We start from the raw sequence: 18,118 nt of genomic DNA on the forward strand, positions 1-18,118 counted from the left end.
CAAAATTATTAGATGGGGCATTTGTTAGCAATATGGCAATATAGTTGTTCTTACAACAGTATATAAAATTTTCAAAAAAAAACATTTTTGGTTAAAAAGTGGTTATACGACAACCTTGGTTTTAATTCTTAAGAACCTAGTCAATTTTAGTCCGATATGACTGATATTTTGCACAATGACTTCTATTTTCACATTCAACATGGAATATTTGGAAGATTCTTCCAAACATCCGAACTTTAAGCTCCGTTACTTGTTTTCCCTTAATTTAAGAACAAACATTGGTCAATAATGACTGTGCACGAGTGAGTAATCGTACAAAAACTGTCAGAGCTCCCTTATGTCCAAGTAAAATAAAGAATAACCATACAAAATGTAGAATTCCGCATTAAATTTAACAAAACCACCTTCGTTATCCTCTACAAGTGGGATTGGGCTTAGGCAAATAGGTATGAAGAAAGTCGTTAACTGGTTGCATACAGACAATAAGCTTCCCAGAAAATGACAGAATAATGAACGATGTAAAATCTAATAGGGAAGGGGGCTTGGGCTAACAAAAGAAATTCTAAAATAAAATATTAAAAGAACATTAGGGAGGGGCAAAATTTACTAATGTTGCCATGGCAGCTAAATCACAATTTATTTCACGTGTCATTGTTTCCTTTTATATCTCCCATTAAACCATGGAAATAAAAACTTTTTTTTTGTTAGAGAATGACGTCTTTTCGATAAAGCGCTTGCTAGGAAATAAGCGATTCTTAGGAAAATTGAAAGAAACCATGCTGATGCTACTTCATGTTGTACCATATTCGATTTCTCAAAACAACAACATTTAAGTGTGTTGTGGTTGAGTTTGCTCCTATTGGGAAGGATTTTACTACTAATAAAAATTTTTCTGCTTAATAACTTCAATGAAAGGAAATTATGAGGAATATAATTTACAATTTCCACCATTTTTTGGCTGAAGATTTGATTAAGAGAAAATTTCAGTAAAATTTGGCCTCTAAACCAATTTGCCTAATTTTATTAATAAAAGGCCTTCAGAAAAAATTTCGCTAAAAATTTGTCTTTAATACAACAATGCGGAACTCTTGATTCCCTTGTCTCAATTTAATGAAATTTCATGGATTCATTACTTAAAGCATTTATATTAACGTAGTATATTTGATTTTTTTTTGTACAGTTTTTATACCCACCCCCATAGTACCACCCATCCTATGGGGGAGGGTATAAAAACTGTGCAAAAAAAATCTTATATCGTCATTCCGTTTGTAACACATCGAAATATTACTGTGAGACATAACAAAGTATATATTTTCGTGATCGACTTGACATTCTTAGTCGATTTAGCCATCTCCGTCCCACCGTCCGTCCCTCCGTCCGTTCGTCGAAACCACGTTAACTTTTTAAGGTATAAAGCTAGGCTCTTGACTAGAATGGTTCAAATTGCTGCATAACCTGATTAGCTGCTATATAAACCGATATTTATAGTGACATCTTGTGCCTCTACAAGGTTCGATTACATCGCGATTTGGCTGAAATTTAGCATGTAAAGTTTTGCTTTGGCTTTCTCCCGATATGTAAGGTATGGTCCAAATAGGACCAATATGGTTTATATTGAAGCTATATCAGATTATATACTTATTTGGACTACTTAAGCCTCTAGGGGGCACAACTATTTGGGTAAATGTTAATCGTGGCAGTATTTTTTTTATGATTAATTTGGAGGCCATCGTACAGCAGAGGTTAGCATGCCCGCCTATGACGCTATCAGAAATAATTTTCAGCCGTGGTTTTCCCCTCCTAATGCTGGCATCATTTGTGAGGTGTTATGCCTTAACTTCACTCCAAAGAGGTGTCGCACTGCGGCACACCGTTCGGACTCGACTATAAAAAGGAGGCCCCTTACCATTGAGCTTAATATTAAATTGGACCCACACTCATTGATATGCGAGAAGTTGGCCTTTGTTTCTTAGTGAAATGTTCATGGCAAAAATTGGATTTCCTTATGACTTCAAATAGTCACGACAAGTTCGACCCATTAAACGACAACCATCGCCTAATAAAACATATGTGTGGAATTACTTAAAGTTTCCTTAAAATGGCTTTGCAATAGCCACTACACTGCGAATTCCGAGAAGGACGGAATAAGTTAATATGAGTAAGTAAAGGTAACTGACTCTTGAGTGGAAATTAAACTATGGCATATTTACGTATCTGTGCTGTGTATTGAATTTTGCATTCGAGATTGTAATGAATCTTAAACAAATGGTATATAACATCATCGAAGGATTTAAATATAACATTTGCAATCACATTCAATGTCATAGGATTTAAAATATCGCTTACACTTCTCCAAATTCTCTGTGATTTGGTTGTTTAACTGCAACGCAGACTTTAAATTTGTTGTCTATGCAAAACGTGTTGGCTCGCACATGGACACTTGGGTGATTTCAGCACTCTGCAAGAATGTTGAATGCGACATGTTGTGTTCACATATGTTTAGGTAGAATGCAAAATGTATTAATACACAAAGTTTGCTGTTAAAAGTTGAGCATTAATAGTTAAAAAAGTCCTTAAAATTGACAATACTTTTCTAGATGAATATAAATGCAAATATTATCGCTAGATGCAATGTCAAAATTAAACAACCTTCCCTTTTCTTGGATTTGCTTGTTTTCTTAAGACGAAACATTTGTTAAGTTTCTTAAGGTCATTTGCATTTGAAGTAACGGCGCCAGAGTTACATTGTTGACATGGCCATGCCTTAACTGGGTTGTCATGAGACAAATGTATGGCCGTCCCAAACCGGATGGAGGCGGCCTACATGCAATGTCAGCACACATACTAACCAGCCCAGTTCATTTCTGGCCACTCGTAAGGGTCCATATGTTGGTTTTGTACTTAAAATCGCATAAAATAAACTGTCAGCAGTTACAGTCGTATATCTTTTTTGTGGAGTTTTGTGGAAATTCTAGTTTTATGATGTTTGAGTCTGTGTGTGTGCGTGCGTTGTGAGAAACGCTTTTCAAGGGAGCCTTTGTCGCAACGGTAACAAATGTTTTGCCCCCCCAACAATTTGCTCTCTCCCTCAGCAAAGGAACGTAGCCATGCGACTAGTTGAGGAATTTAAAAAGAAGCCAAGTGAAAATTGTGTGAGGCTTATATCGCCTACTAGACCCAAAGGACTTTCATACAATTCAATCGGTTATGTTGTTCAATAGAAACCCACATCATTTTTTGCACGAAAGCCCCCATTTACAGACATACTACGTGTATGTGTCTATGTGTGTAAGCTTGTGGGCCTTTTGATTGTGGTTTTATTAAATATATCCATGTTTTCATACATCCATACATGTTTGTCTGCCAATTCAGGGGGGAAAACGAGTCTATTAAATGAAATGCACACGTCTGCAGGCACTACAAATAGATCGATTTGTAAATCATTTTGACGTAAACATATTTGGAGCAAACAAACAAATTTGTTTTTACGACCTACAACATAATGCAGACGATGGAGCGAGCAAGGGGGACCTGATACTATTACAGAATAACATATTCGGACACCCCATAAAGCTCCCAGGAATTGGTAGTGTAATTTTACACATGAGTGAATTTACCCATGCTGGAGATAATTTACATTGAAGCCTAACAATGTTTGAACCGCAATTAGCATAAATATTAAATATTTTCCAATTATTTACAAAAGTCCATATCAATTCACATGTGCCAGCAATTGATTCGAGGCCAGTCACATCGGCACAAGCCATTGCGGCGGGGAAATCCAATATCCAATGGTAGGATTTCAGCCAAGGCGACTAGCAGAAGATTTTGTAACGGGAAACAGCACACCTTCTGGGTACGCTCCTGAATGTGACACTTCCAATTCAGTTTAATTCGCTCAATTTACTTTTACAAGGACAGGGTAAATAAAATTTTCAACGCATCATTACCAATCTGAAAGACTCTGCTAAATTTCAGCATTTCGTCATTGGTTCAGATTTAGCTCTTATTGCAGTTTTTAGTTTTCAGTAGCGACAGCTCAATAAGTAGAAATTTGGTGACATATTTCGTCGTGATGACCTCCTACTGATAGAAATTCTGCGTAACCCTTTTAAAGTTTAAAGCTAATGAAAGCTTTACATTTTGTTTTTTATGTGATTTAATAAAATGTACTTTTCCAAATGGACACCACATGTTTTGATTTAGTCAGAAAAATAAATAAATGTTTTATACACATATGGCCAGAAGGGGAAAATTGTGCAGCTAATTATAAGGAGCAATTCAATAAAAAAAATTTAAAACAAATTACCCGTAACTGGACCCTTCTTTACATTGCAGATTATATTCATTACAAATTTCTATTTTTATTTCAACTGCAACAATTGTTTACGCAAAAACAAGATCGTGTAAAAAACTTTTTTCCATAATACTTTTTTATACCCTCCACCATGGGGGTGGGGGTATACTAATTTTGTCATTCCGTTTATAATACGTCGAAATATTGATCTGAGGCCCAAAAATATATATTATATAAAAAAAATCAATTTGTATTTGTTTGTAGGTTTGTGTCTTCCCTATATAGGCTTAGAAACGGCAGAACCGATTTTCTTGAAATTTTCACAGATGGTGCATAATGACCCCGTGGTGAAAATAGGGTACTAAATTTTTTGAAATCTGTAAAGGGGGGGGGGGGGGCGGACCCTCCCCCTTACCGTAATTTTCAGAAACGCCAGATCTCGGAGATGGGTGGTGCGTTTTAAGCGAAATTTTGTGTGCTCTCATATAGTACCCTAAAAATAAAAATTTGGTATTCAAATTTCGGATGGGGTACTTAGGGGGGCTGCCCCACAATAAAACCTACCAAACATATATTTAGACCAATCACGACAATATGGGACTCAAATGAAAGGTATTTGGGATAAGAAAACGTATCTGATATCCAATTGTCGGACCAAGTGCCAGGGGGACCACCCCAAGCCCCAAAACACCCCAAAATCGGACATATTTACCGATCATGGCAGTATGGGACTCAAATGAAAGGTATCCAAATGATATCCAAATTTGGGTAAAAGTTTCTGGAAATCCACCCCTTCCCCAAAACACCCCCAAAATAGGACTTATTTACTGACCATAGCAATATGAGGCTTAAAAAAAAGGTATTTGAGTGTAGAATATGAATCTGATATCCAGATGTAGGACCAAGTGTTTGGGGGGCCGTCCATCCCCGAGATCATACCCCAAAGAAGACAAATTTACGACCACAGCAATATGGGGCTCAAATGAAAGGTCATTGGAAGTAAAGCACGAATCTGATATCAATGTTCGGGAAAAGTGTCTATGGTGCCACCCCACCCCCATAACACCAACCAAATTGGGAGTATTTGCTGACCATTACAATATGAGGCTCAACTAAAAGGTTTTTTAGAGTAGAACACGAATCTGATATATATTTTCAAAGCCAAGTCACTGAATGGCCGCCCCATCCCCCAAAACACCCCCAAACCGAGCATGTTTGCCGACTATGGAAAAATGGGGCTCAATTGACGAGTATTTGGGAGTAGACCATGAAACTAGGGGAGGTCCCACCACCATAATAACCACCAAGCAGGACGTATTTGCTCAGCAAGATAATTTGGGTCTTCCAGAGAGTGGAGCTCCATATTCACAGTTTTTAAGATCCAAACCCTAAAACGGACGCATCAATGTGGGGCTTAAATGAAAGGTATTGGGGGGTAGAGCAAGAATTGATACCCACTTTCGGTCCAATTTTCTGGGGGTCTACACCTGTTCCAAAATAGCCCACAAACAGCAATTTTTTACTGACCATCGCAAAATGGGGCTCAAATAAAGGTATTTGGGAGTAGAATACGAATTTGATATCCAAATGTAGGACCATGTATTTAGCGCATCACCCTTTCCCCAAAACACCCTCAATGTGTAAACATTGTGGCTCAAATGAAAGGTATTTGAGATTAGAAAACGAATTTTATAACCAATTTTGGGGCTATGTGTTTGGGGGACGCCTCATCCTGTAAACTCCCCCCAAAACCAATGACAATAAGGGGTTGAAATAAATGGTATTTAAGAGAAGAGCACGATGCTGATATTTTTTCAAGGCCAAGTGTCTGGGGGACCACCTCACCACCGAAAACACCCCTAAATCAGACATCATGAGAATATGGGGCTGAAATAAAGTAATAAGAATGGAGTACACCTTACATCCTAACTTAAATTCGTAGACCAATAAAGATCATATGGGGTCCTGATAAAAGCACTTATATTGTTGAACTGTTTGTCAAGCGATATACTATTTTTGTAGTATGGCATTTCACTAAAAGCTTTTTGATTGTCGAAAACAAATATTCCAAGGAAAATTTTGTTCCATATAAAGTAAAAGAAGGCGCAGCGGAGTGGGCCCTGTCCAGTTAGTATATATATATTTTTGATCGTCTTGCCATTTTAAGTCGATTTAGGTCTGTGCATATAAACCAACCATATAAACCGATCTTAGATCTTGAATTCTTAAGGCACATGAGGGCGCAACTATTATTGGTTGAAATTTTGTACAAAATGTTTTGTTATAACTTCCAATTACTGTGCAAGTATGACTCAAATCGCTTCATAAGATCTTGACTCCTTAAGACGCTTGAGGGTGCAACTATTATCCTATTATTATTTTGTTATAACCTCCAAAAACTGTGCCAAGTATGGTTTAAATCGCTTTATAACCTGATACAGCTCCCATATAAACCCATCTCAGATCTTGATTTCTTGAGCCGCTAGAGCGCAATTCTTATCCGATTTGGTTGAAATTTAGTATGAAGTGATTTGCTATAACTTCAAAAATCTATGCCAAGTATAGTCCAAATCGGTTTTTAACCTGATATAGCTTCCATATAAACCGATCTCAAATATTGACTTCCTAAGGCGCTAAAGTGAGCAATTTTTATCCGATATGGCTGAAATGTTTCATGAAGTGTTTGGTTATAACTTCCAACAACTGTGCCAAGTGTGATTTAAATCGGCTTATAACCTGATATAGCTCCTGTATTAACCTTTTTCTTGAGCCGTTAGAGAGCGCAATTATTATTCGATTTGGATGAAATTTTGCACAATGCTTCCAATTTGGTACAGCAGCCGAACCAAGTATGGCCCAATTGGTTCATAACTGGGTAAAGCTTCAATGGCACATTCCTATCCATTATCCTTTGTTTGCCCATAAGAGATATCGGGCAAAGAAGTTGACAAATGCAATCCATGGTGGAGGGTATACAAGATTCGGCTCGACACGCTTTTACTTGTTTCTATCTAATTTTTTTCTATGGTAAAATTAACCTGAAGTGATACACACTTTTTGTGAGAAACAAGAACATATTTTCATGTTAGAGATTACATTTCCCTTGTATTTTTGCTATTATTATGCTCTTTACTTTTGGTTAAAGACTCTCTTGTTTTGTATCCCATATTTGTTATATATCAAAGACCACCAACGGCGTTTACGAAAACAAAAATGTCAGGATTGATTACAATTCATGGTTTTCCCAAAGTGCGGGAATGGGAAGCAGATTATGCGGTTTTATTGTTGCCACAAGCCAACGGCAAAGGTTTACGGTTTCTGTTTTTTTTTTATTTATTTTTCTATTAATTTTTAGAAATGCTGCTCAGTAACAAAAACAAAATCATATTTTGGGAAAAAGATCACAATTACTCGAAAGCCATGGCAAGTCTTCCTCTTAAGGTTGATGATAACCAATAATGCTCTGAGTTTTGACTTATCCTTAAACGATTATATTAAATTGAATGATATTTCAAAATATTACATTATGCTTTGAATAGAATAGAAGAAAATTTATTGTATTTGATACCAACACATTTGAAAGAGATTCTATTTTCGGTGACTATACCAAATAAAAAGATATTCATAAAATATATACCAACAAAAAAAAATATCTGAGGTTATTTTTATGGTAGATTAAGAACCTTCCGTGATATTTAACCCATCAACAAGGTATGAGTAGAAAAATACCCACCAATAGACTTGAAATGGGTACTGGGTTATTGTATTCTCAAACTGGAAAAAGAATTAAAACAGTAACTGAATGACTTTTGCTTTTATTGACCGATCAATGCAGATTGCGCCATAGAAACTTATTATTTAAGTTTCTATGGCGCATCCTGCGTTTCAATGAAGTTTATATTGGCGTAAGGCGGAATGAAACTGAAAATTCTTTGGTGATGGTCTTTCATAGTCTTTAGATTTGTTGCATTTTATGGATTCTATATAAAACAAGTAAAAAATGATTAATTTCCGTGATGCCCACCTCCATGGACATATTCGTTATAACACTTCTATATCCATATTAATGGAGGCCACCGTAGTGCAGAGGTTAGCATGTCCGCCTATGACGCTGAACGCCTGAGTTCGAATCCTGGCGAGACCATCAGAAAAATTTACAGCGGTGGTTTTCCCCTCCTAATGCTGGCGACATTTGTGAGGTACTGTGCCATGTAGAACTTCTCTCCAAAGAGGTGTCGCATTGCGGCACGCTTTTCGGACTCGGCTATAAAAAGGGGGCCCCTTATCATTGAGCTTAAAACTTGTATCGGACTGCACCCATTGATATGTGAGAAGTTTTCCCCTGTTCCTAAGTGGAATGTTCATGGGTAAAATTTGCATTTGCATATCCATATTAATATCCAATAAAGCTCTATACAAGGAACAGTTCGAAATTTCTGCGAAATCGGATAACAAGTACGCCGTTCATGTGATCTTTATGACAGCTATATCTAAATATGGTCCTATCTGGACTATATTTGGTTTGGATGCTGGGAGTTTTAAAGCAGCTCACTTTTTCAAAATTTCACAAAATCAAAGAATAAATGGTCCTTTTATGGTCTTCAGTTTCTAAAGCTGAAGATTGGTCTCCATGGCAGCTATATCTAATTATAGCCCTATCTGGACCATTCTCGGGATAGATGTTGGGAGTCTTATTACTACTCACTGTTCCAAATTTCAGCAAAGTCGGGTAATAAATGGGCTTCTTATAAGCCTGTTCTGAGATTCAGCAAAATCGGGTTATAAATGCACCTGTTATAGGCTTAAGACCCTAAATGGGCATATCGTTCGATATGCCAGCTATATGTTAATATGGTCCGATATACACCATTCAGGTCGGATGTCTAGGGCAACTCTTTGTTTAAAATTTCAGCAAAATCGGAGAATAAATGTTCACTTATGATCCCTATGGAAGCTATATCTAAATATAGCCCGATCTGAACCATGTTCCGAATTGAAGGGTGGAGTCTTGGTTCAGCTTACTGATCCAAATTCCAGCGAAGTCGGGTTATAAATGCGCTTATATAGGCATAAGACCCACAATCGGCGGATCGGTCTATATGACAGCTATATCCAAAAATGTTTCAATCTTTATCATTTTTGGTTCGGATATCGGCGGGGCTATAAAACTCATTTTTCTGAATTTCAGCGAAATCCGGTAATTAATGCGCTTTATATAGGCTTAAGACCCTAAATCGGAAAATAAATGCCCCTTTTGTGATCTTTAGACCTAAAAACTGAAGACCGGCCTCTATGGCAGATATATCTAAATGTAACACTATCTGCACCATTTTTGGTTCGGATTTCGGCGGGCCTAATATTACTCACTATGCCAATTTGCAGCGAAATCGGATAATAAATCCGCCTCTTATATTTTGATGTGTTACAAACGGAATGAAGTTTCGACGAGTTAAAAGCATTGAATAATGGCGAAATGTGATTACTATGCAATATAGATATCGAGTTAGGCGGATTATAAGAGCTTGAAATTAATAAATGAAAGATCCTTACACGGATTTTCACTGCAAAGAATTCAATATTATTCAAGTTTTGCAATTTGATGCAACACCACCGCTGATAATTTTTTTACCCTGTCTGTTTATAGCTACTCGAAATATTCGTCTGAGACCCCATAAAGTATATATAGCCTTGATCATCATGATATTTTATGTTGATCTAGCCATGTCCGTCCGTATGTCTGTCAAAAGCACGCTATCTTTCGGTTAATTGGTCCATAACCTAATATAGCTGCCATACAAACCGATCTTGGGTCTTGACTTCTTGAGCCTGTAGAGGGCGCAATTCTTATCCGATTGGAATGACATTTTGCACGACGTGTTTCGCTATGACTTCCAACAACTTTGCTAAGTATGGTTCAAATCTGTCAATAACCTGATATAGCTGCCATATAAACCGTTCTTGAGTCTTGACTTCTTGAGCCTCTAGAAGGCGCAATGAAAATTTGCACGACGTTTTTTGTTATGATATCCAACAACTGTTTCAAGTATGGTTCAAATCGGTCCATAACCTGATATAGCTGCCATATAAACCGATCTTGGGTCTTGACTTCTTGAGCCTCTAGAAGGCCCAATTCTTATCCGATTGGAATGAAATTTTGCACGACGTGTTTCGCTAAGACTTCCAATAGCTGTGTCCAGTATGGTTCAAATCGGTTCATAACCTGATATAGCTGCCATAGAAACCGATCTTGGGTATTTAGTTAGAGGGCGCAATTCTAATCCAATTTGAATGACATTTTGCGCGTAGCATTTTGTTATGATATCCAACAACTGTACCTAGTATGGTTCAAATCGGTTCATAACCTGATATAGCTGTCATATAAACCAATCTGGGGACCTCTCATGACCATCAACATACGTGTTTATTATGGTCTGAACCGGTCTATAGCCTGATACAGCTCACATATAAATCGATCTCTCTATTTTATTTCATGAGCCTCTATAGGGCGCAATTCTTATTCGAATTGGCTGACATTTTACAAAGGTCTCAAACATATAATCTAATTGTGGTCCGAACCGGACCATATCTTGATATCGATCTAATAGCAGAGCAAATCTTTTCTTTTATCCTTTTTTGGCTAAGAAGAGATGCCGGGAAAGGAACTCGACAAATGCGATCCATGGTAGAGGGTATGTAAGATTCGGCCCGGCCGACCTTAGCACGCTTTTACTTGTTTATGATATTCTCGCCAGGATTCGAAACCAGGCGTTCATTGTCATAGGCGGATATGCAAACCTTTGTGCTACCGTGGCCTCCACGAAAGTGGAGTATTCACGATTTAACTTTTGATCGAATGCAATCAAATAGCCAATTTTGCAAAAGTTCGTTATGAAATAAAATTGTAGATCTGCACTCGGCCAACCTTCATGCCCATGTTTTTTAGAAACAACAACGGTCATATTCCAAAGTAAAGTTGCCAACTCCTTTTGCTTTGGAGATCTTTCTATCGGCAAATTAATGGATATACCCAAAAAGTTTAAATAAAATTTATGATATTTATACTCATAAGAACTACATTCCAATTCCAAAAGGCATGCTTCCACTGCATATTTCATTAAAAATAAAGTGATTGGGTGTAAGTATGTTCATCCATTTTCTGATCCATTTAAAATTGAAAGAAGTAAAATAGTGCTAAGTTCGGCCAGGCCGAATCTAATATGCCCTCCACCATAGATTGCATTTGTCAAGTTCTTTTCCCGATATCTCTTTTTAGGAAAACAAAGGATAAAAGAATTGCTATAATATTAGAGCTATATCAAGTTATGGTCCGGTCTGAACTGAATGTTGGAGACAATAGTGGAAGTCATTGTGTAAAATTTCAGCCAATTCAAGTAAGAATTGTGTCCTTTAAGGTCTCAAGAAGTAAACGCCCTCTAGTGCCTTGAGAAGTCAAGACTCGAGATCGGTTTATATGGCAGCTTTATCAGGTTATGGATTGATTTCAACCATACTCAGCACAGTTGTTGGAAGTTATATCGAAACACCTCATGCAAAATTTCAGCCAAATCGGATAAGAATTGTGGCCACTAGTGGCTCAAGAAGTCAAGACCCGAGATCTGTTTATATGGCAGCTATACCAAAACATGAACCGATATAGCCCATTTATAATCCCAACCGACCTACACTAATAAGAAGTATTTGCGCAAAATTTCCAGCGACTAGCTTTACACCTTCGAAAGTTAGCGTGCTGTCGACAGACAGACGGACGGACATGGCTAAATCGATTTAAAATGTGACGACGAACAAGAATATATATACTTTATGGGGTCTTAATCGAATATTTCGAGGAGTTACAAACAGAATGACGAAATTAGTATACCCCTATCCTATGGTGGAGGGTATAAAAAACTTATCGCTATTCTATGTACAATTCGAAGCATGAAATTGTGCGGTCCAAAGCAGCACAGTAACCAAATGAAAAGAAACGCAGAAATCGGTCTTGCGGGTTCAATGAATTCAACATGAAACTTCCACCGTTGAAGATATACAATTGAGGTCAATGTAGGCAGCGGAGAGATCGTTTGTCTCAAACGTAAATCTGCTTCATCGTCTAGTCGCTGTCTACTTGCCTTTTTTCATTATATTTGCCCCACTAGAGGGAAAATTCTGTACTAATATAATGACACGTATTTTATGATTTTTCCTCCTAAAAATGAATTTGTAATTTCAAGTAACCTAATAAGCCTATGATATTATTTTGAAGGTTGAATTATGGCTTTATTTGTTTTTGCACACACTTTAGGTGGTAAAGTGCGATTGGCAGCTTATTTTGCAGCGAATTCGGCAAAACATCTTTTTCAGTCCTCAAGCATCAGTTCAATCAGTTTATATTGTTTCAAATAAATTGCTCTTTGCCCCTTCAAAGAAAGTTAATTTTGAGGGAGAAACTTAATTTTGAGGGCGAATGTGTAATGTGAACTTGCTGCGAAACAATATGAAGCCTATTTGAATATCGCTTTAGCTTATTTGAGTATTCACATACACACACATATCGCTTTTTGGCATACATTCCAGTATTTCGCTTGCATGCTCCGTACATACATACATATGTAGGTTACCGCCCTAACACCAATACCACCAATTGGAGGCATGCGAGTATAGAAAACTCACAACATTTTCCATTCAGACATCTAACGAGGGGGGAGTTTCGTCGCATTTCCGCCGATTTAATGTTGAATGGGAACAAACGTCTTTCCTTGCGTCAAATTGGAAAAGACGTGTCGTGGCGTGCCGTGCCGTGCCGTCTAACACACTAACACATGAGCATATGTAAAATTTATTGTTTTTACTCATCTTTATATTTTGCCATAAAACAATTTCGAATGTATTGGATTGTGTTGATGTGTTGTGCGGGTGTAGGAGTCTGCAGGAGTCTGTGTGCGTGCACGCTCATGGATCCATACCTTGTATCATTTCTATGTCAACAATGAATTTCAATAAACACTGTCATCGTATCTGGAGGAGCCTGACGGATATGGATTTTTCATTGGATGAATTGATTTATGGTCTTCTTCTCCTCCTCGTTCGATGCCGCCACCGCCGCAAAAGTCTTTGGAGTGGAACCACAAAAGAATGCCGCCACTTGACAGAAAAACACACACAAACACACGATTACAAATACACTTCCAATATGTTATCGTAAACTTTTTTAATAAAATATTAAAAATATGGTCATAATTCTTCATTCACTCATTCATCTTTGGCGTCTATTATAATTATTGATTTTCAATATTTCAAGTATGGGTCTCTGTGTCCAACAACAAGCACCGTGATCAGATGTCAAATATGCAACTATGCAAGTTCGTGGAGATGCTTGTCTCGAGGCTAAGGCTGTAGTTGGCGTTTTAAAATGCTTTGCTAGGGAACCGTTTAGCAAGGGCGTGATAGCACGTCATATATCCCACTAACAATGCCTACGATGGAAAAAATCCAATAAAATGTTGTGACAGCTGTCGGTATGATTTTGTCATTCGATTGCATTTTCATTAATAAGAGAGAGACATGACATACACGCACTTGTGCGAATTGCAAATTAATTAAAATGAAAACATTTCCGTTTATGTTGCTTAATACGAGCAATTAAAAAGGACGATAATTAATTTGTTTGCCTTTAAGCAAAAATACAGCGATTCGCACGTTCAACAACTAAAAGTATTTTGCAAAAAAATTAAGTAAAAAAACTGTTAAGAAAAAAAAGTTTACAATTGTATCTAATCGAATATTGGTATTGACAGCTACAGATTGTCCCCAACTAAAGTGGTGTATGCACTGAAAAATTTTAATGATACAAGCCAAAGATAAGCAAACTTAATTGAATGATTATCAGTTTTTCAACTATTTAAGGAAACTTTGACTTTGACATAAACCGCTACTGCTTTCAAAAGCAGTAAGCTTGCAGTCATTAATTAAGTTTTTTTATATATAAACCATCAAATGCAACAAGACTCCAAAAATCTCACTCTTAATAAATTTGAGAACATTTTTTGTTTGATTTTTCAGCTATAACTGCCGATTTTCGACAAGCCAATTTTCAGCAAATCATGAGCTTATAAAGGGTGATTTTTTTGAGGTTAGGATTTTCATGCATTAGTATTTGACAGATCACGTGGGATTTCAGACATGGTGTCAAAGAGAAAGATGCTCAGTATGCTTTGACATTTCATCATGAATAGACTTACTAACGAGCAACGCTTGCAAATTATTGAATTTTATTACCAAAATCAGTGTTCGGTTCGAAATGTGTTCAAATTTTGACAAATTTTGTTCAGCGATGAGGCTCATTTCTGGTTGAATGGCTACGTAAATAAGCAAAATTGCCGCATTTGGAGTGAAGAGCAACCAGAAGCCGTTCAAGAACTGCCCATGCATCCCGAAAAATGCACTGTTTGGTGTGGTTTGTACGCTGGTGGAATCATTGGACCGTATTTTTTCAAAGATGCTGTTGGACGCAACGTTACGGTGAATGAACACATTTCGAACCGAACACTGATTTTGGTAATAAAATTCAATGATTTGCAAGCGTTGCTCGTTAGTAAGTCTATTCATGATGAAATGTCAAAGCATACTGAGCATCTTTCTCTTTGACACCATGTCTGAAATCCCACGTGATCTGTCAAATACTAATGCATGAAAATCCTATCCTCAAAAAAATCACCCTTTATGATATGAAATTTTTATACCCCCCACCATAGGATGGGTGGAGGGTATAAATATTCGATACTCGAAATATTCGTCTAAGACCCCATAAAGTATATATATTCTTGATCGTCATTACATCTTAAGTCGTTCTAGCCATGTCCGTCCGTCTGTCCGTCCGTCCGTCTGTATGTCGAAAGCACGCTAACTTTCGAAGGAGCAAAGCTAGCCGCTTGAAATTTTGCAAAAATACTTCTTATTAGTGTAGGTCGGTTGGGATTGTAAATGGGCTATATCGGTCCACGTTTTGATATAGCTGCCATATAAACCGATCTGGAATCTTGACTTCTTGGGCCGCTAGAGGGCACAATTCTTATCCGATTTGGCTGAAATTTTGCATGAGGAATTTTACTATGACTTCCAACAATTGTGCTGAGTGGCGTGAAATAGGTCCATAGCCGGGTATAGCTGTCACATAAACCTATCTGGGGTCTTGACATCTTAAGCGTCTATAGGGCGCAATTCTAGTCCGATTTGGCTGAAATTTTGCATGTGGTGTTTTGTATAACAAAATATACTTCATACAACTATGCCAAATAAGGTCCAAATCGATCCGTAATCTGATATAGCTGCCATATAAACCGATCTTGAATCTTGACTTCTTAAGCCACTAGAGGGCGCAATTCTTATCCGATTTGGCTGAAATTTCGCATAACGTGTTTTGTTATGACTTTTAATAACTGTGCCAAATATGGTCCAAATCGATACATAACCTGATATAACTACCATATAAATCGATATGGGATCTTGAGGAGGCTCAAGACTCCGGAGGGGGTAATTATTATCCGATTTGGCTGAATTTTTGTACAACGGCATCTCTCTTGACCTTCAACCTACGTATTAAGTATTATCCGAATCGGTCTAAAACCCGATAAGCTCCCATATAAACCGATCTCTCTATTTTAATTCATTAGCCCCTTAAGGGCGCAATTCTTACTCGAATTAAGTGAAATTTTACACAATGACTTCTACTATGGTCTCCAATATTCATAACAATTATGGTCCGAATCGGACGATAACTTGATATAGCTCCAATATTATAGCAATTATTTTCTTTTGTCCTTTGTTAGCCTAAAAGAGATATCGGGAAAAGAGCTCTACAAATGCGATCTATGGTGGAGGGTATATACGATTCGGCCCGGCCGAATTTTTCTAAAACAGTTCTATTTGTTTACCCATTCGTCGTTAATGGGTTAAGTCATGGTTCATCCATCCGTTCAACAGATACCCGAAATTACGATAGCGTTCGAACGAAAGAGGCTATCCGTCCGTATGAAATTTTTCATAGAGACTTCTTATTGATGTAGGCCGTTGCAAATGGGTCATTTGGTCCAGATTTATTTTACTTTATAATACTAAACAATTTTAAAATACTTAAGAATTATTTCGTCCTCAATTCTGGGTATGGACTTTCAAACTGTTTTAAATCTGAGCTCATTCAAAAAAAGGGTGCACATTTTTAATATTTTTATATCCTACACCACTACTGCCTTACAAAGAAGAGAGATACCCATTTAACAAGCATACCGATCGACTTTGAATCGTTTTCTGATTCAATTTAGCTATGTCAGTCTGTCTGTCCGTCCGTGGGTCTGTCTTTATGTTGATTTAATTTGTGTAAAGATTTATTACAGGCATATTTTTTGACTTAGAGATGACGCCTACTGAAATTGGGAGAAGTCGGTTTAGATTTGGATATATCTCCCATATACATTTGTTTGTCCGATTTGGACTAAAACTGGAATTTTATCGTAGTTTGTCAACCGATCTTAGCGAAATTAGGCACGAAGGTTTCTTTCATGAGTCTTCTTATCGCAAGTGAATTTCATAGAATTTGGTTCAGATTTAGATATTGCTCCCATCAGGGACGTAGCCAAGGAATTTTGTCTAAGGGCAAAATTGAGATAAAATGTTTTCTACACACAAAATTTCTATGAAATTTTCTCTACAAACAAAACTTCATTGAAATATTACATAGGACAAAATTTAATTAAAAAAAAATGCACCATTTTGGAAATTTGGCGAGGGCCCTGGGCCACTTGAAATCACATTTTCGAAGTAACAATTTGAATACAATTTTTTTCTGTTGAGAAAATTTAAATAAATTTTTGTTTAAAAATTTTCAATGAAATTTGTATTGCCTTATGTCGTTTGGAAAAACATCTCAACCGGTCACACTAGTTGGGATGTTGTGGTAATTTAACTTTTCCACACTCCTACATAAATGTTATGATGCACTATTGTTAAGATTGATTTTTTCTTGCTTTATATCTAAAATGTTGTTGATTTTATAATATTTTTTAAAAAAAAAAAAAAAATCTATTTTTATTTTTTGACAATTTGCAATTTTTTTATTAATTTCGAAGAAAATCTTTTTATGCCCACCACCGAAGGATGGTGGTTTATTCGTTTTGTCTGCAACACATCGAAATTTACATTTCCGACCCTCTATAAAGTATATATATTCTTGATTAGCGTAAAAATTTAAGACGATCTAGCCATATCCGTTCGTCTGTCAGTTGAAGTCTGTAGCGTGACTTCTTTAAAAATAGAGATATTGAGCTGAAACTTTGCACAGATTCTTTTTTTTTTTTGTCCATAAGCAGGTTAAGTTCGAAGATGGGCTGTATCGGACTATATTTTGATATAGCCCCCATATAGACCGATTGGCCGATGTAGGGTCTTAGGCCCATAAAAGTCCCATTTATGATCCGATTTTGCTGTAATTTGGGACAGTGAGTTGTATCAGGCCAGTCGACATCCCAGTTGAATTTGGCCCAGACCGATCTCTCGTTTTATGGTATTGGGCCCATTAAAGCCACACTTATTATCCGATTTTGCTGAAATTTGGGACAGTGGGTTGTGTTAGGGCCTTCGACATCCTTCGTCAATTTGAACCAGATTGAACCGATCCTCCGATTTTGGGTCTTAGGCCCATAAAAGCCACATTTATTATCCAATTTTGCTTAAATTTGGGACAGTGAGTTGTCTTAGGCCCTTGGACAGCTTTTTTCAATTTGGTTGTGATCGGTTCAGACTTGGATATAGCTGCCATATAGACCGATC

General features: G+C 37.1%; 1 protein-coding gene across 6 annotated transcripts in view; it reads right to left on the minus strand.

The window, feature by feature from the left end:
• LOC106088334 (uncharacterized) overlaps window positions 1–18,118 on the minus strand; it is a 200,752-nt gene that overhangs the window by 80,350 nt on the left and 102,284 nt on the right. The gene's annotated exons all lie outside the window — the stretch shown is intronic.

The sequence above is a fragment of the Stomoxys calcitrans genome, chromosome 4 (genome assembly GCF_963082655.1).
Source record: "Stomoxys calcitrans chromosome 4, idStoCalc2.1, whole genome shotgun sequence".
Lineage (NCBI taxonomy): Eukaryota > Metazoa > Arthropoda > Insecta > Diptera > Muscidae > Stomoxys > Stomoxys calcitrans.